Raw genomic sequence first — 3,206 nt, forward strand, 5'->3', positions numbered from 1 at the left:
ATTGGGATGCGTAGACTGAAAGACCTTCAGTGATGTTCAGAACAGGGGGAGTAATACGTGTTGTACTCTTTTTCTTTCACCATGGTTTTGTCCCACTGGGTTTTCCTGGTAAGATTTTAATGAGGCAACATCTAAAGCGTATTACAAATTATGTACGGTTATGGCATCCAAGGGGGAGTGTTATAAATCATATTGTGGATGTCCATAACCGGCCCGGTCCGGCCCGGTCCATAACCGGCCCATACTTAGAGAGAGAGAGAGAGACGGCCGCGCCCTAGAGAGAGAGAGAGCCGGTGGCTGGAGAGAGAGAAACTCTAGTTTCTCTTTTCTTTATTAGTTTATGATTTGTACTCTTTCCATATTTTGTATTTTCTTTCTCTAGTCTTCCTATGATTCTATGACGGTGTAATTCTCTATATATAATTGGCTCTTTATGTTTATGAATAAGATATAAACATATAGAATATACTCTCTTGTTTTACAAATTAGTTATTGCGTCTGATTTTCCAATATTAATGTGTTTTCTTTAATATAATAGTTTCAGTTATTATTTTATATGGTTTTTTAAATAAACTATTTGAAGCAATAATTGTGGTGTGGGAATAATGTTTAAATGAAATGTATAGGTATATATAACCTATGATTTAAATAAGTACTTAACTAAAAATAAAATGAAATTATTATTTTATAAGAAAAACACAGACATTTGTCCTCGTTAGTGGATATTGGGCAAACACTAAATTTACTTTAGTTTTGTAAGCATTAACCATGGCGCAAAAATTTGATGATAGAGGCGAAGTTATCTTTTAATGGGAAGCAAAGAGCAAACAAAACTGCCCGGTTGTTGCAATTTTAGGTAGGCCTGGCCACCTGGATAAATAAACTTAACCCGATAATCCGAACCGGATCCGGTCAATGGCGGACCCAGCATCAGATTTAAGAGGGTTTAATATGTTACCTAAGAAAAAAATATAATGTGAAATGGTGTCAAGGAGATTTTTGGGGTGTTATTAGGCTAGATTAACCATCATATAAGCCCAAATAATTTGTTCTTAAGACACCTCTCCTTCCTTAATGGGTCCACCACTGAATCCAACCACATAAAAGCGGGCATAATTTGGGTTTGGATCTTTCTAAAAAACCAATTGGATCCTTAGATTTGGTATCAATGGTGTTCAAGTCGGTACGGTATATACCTAAAACCCGATCAAGTATATTATAACTTCAATTCAAACTTCTCTCAAATCATATCTTTCTCTATTCATAACTCGAGTCAAACAGTAAGTCTCCTGTGATATTTTCTTCACAAATCCTATCTTAAACCTTATTCTCATATATTCACTATGATTTTTTCCTATATATCCATTCAACGATTTAAAAATCTGAAACACTAAATTCAAAATCCTATATAATTTTTTTGATTTCTCAAATAAGAACACAAAATCATTTATTCCAATCATCTGCTCTTTCAGAGACTTCAAAGAGACATTTATATGTACTCATAATTCTTCTATGTACTCGATACGTACACAATATCATTTCTTCTCATTACTTGGGTTTGTGGTCGTTTTAGTATATTATTTGTTGTTAACTCATTATTCTGCATACTCATGTTTCTTTTGCTTTGTTGTTAGTACAGTGTTTGTATATTTTGGTATAGTTTTTCACAAGATTTACTAAATCCAAACCGAACCCAAATAAACCCAAACCAAAACTGAACCGAAATTTTATGAATCTAAATTAGGTTAAATTTCGTGTCGAGATACAAATCACCTTATTTTTTATTAATACTACATTATTTATACTTATATGGTAAATGTGTAAATATTAACTTCAATATTATAAGAAACTATTAATTTAGTATTTTAAACATGTCACTATATGAAATAATTAAAATGAACTTTAATTATCTAACTAGATTTTGATCCGCACTTTCAAAGCGCAGATTTATTTTTTGATCAAAATAAATTTGTTTTGTGCATCGACATTTAAATATTACAAAATAAACATTATATTTATGCGAAATATTATATGGTTAAAATTATAACAGAAATAATTTTGATTATAGAATATTTAATCAGGTTTTATTGATACATAAATATAGACTACATGGTTTTAAAATATGTAATCTGTTTTGAATAAAAGCAGGGTATATTTTCTTGTATTTATCAGGATTTCAGTTATTAATGTAATCAATTAATAATATATGCACATTAAAAAATGATCCGAACTTACCCAAAATCAGGGTCCCGAACCTGTATGCTCGGCCTATATACTCTTAAATTGTTATATCCAAAACCAATATTAAACCCGACCCACATTGAGTTATATATATATATGATTATAATCCGAGGATATAAATAAATAAATATTTGTTAATTAAAATTATAAAACAAATATATTAGTTATTTGGGTATATATGGATAAAAATATATGCTTGGATACAAAATACCCAAATAAAATTGTATCTATGGGTACTTTCGTATAAAAATAACCGATTTAAATTATATCTAATGAATATTTTTGATCATTTTTAGTTTTTTGGTAAATTTACATAATTTAAATATAAAATATCAGAACCAAATCGGTTAAACATATTCAAACCTGAACCGGATATATAACGGGTATTTGGAAAATTTCTAGTTCTTGTACATGAGAACCGTACCCACCCGGACCCATAAGGACTTGATTCGGGTTTTTATAATACATGAATGAGTTCCTTTTCAAAATCCAATAAAATGATTACCGAAAAATAGACCCGTAATACCCATGATTAATCTTAACTAAATCACAACATAATAATTGCTAACAATTATATGTATTTTTGTCAACCAAATATATTTTAATGCAATACCATATAACTAAATCATGGTGTAATAATTGCTAATATTTATTTGTTTCCATTTGCTAACAATTATATATATATTTGTGAACCAAATATCGTAAAAATATTAATTGTAACCTGATTCACTGTATAATAAAATACTAAATATGATCTAATTATTACTATTTATTTTACCAATTAAAATTCTATTTATCCAATTTTACTAATTTAGGTTCTAAACTATGTATTTAATAAACATAAATCAATTTTTCATTTTAAAATAATCGCTAAAATATACTTTACCGTATATGAATTTATGTTTTGACCCACACATTAAAATTACATGTACCTACGCTACATATGTGTCTTATCAACATCCTTT

Source organism: Brassica oleracea, chromosome C6, assembly GCF_000695525.1.
Source record: "Brassica oleracea var. oleracea cultivar TO1000 chromosome C6, BOL, whole genome shotgun sequence".
NCBI classification, from domain to species: Eukaryota; Viridiplantae; Streptophyta; class Magnoliopsida; order Brassicales; family Brassicaceae; genus Brassica; species Brassica oleracea.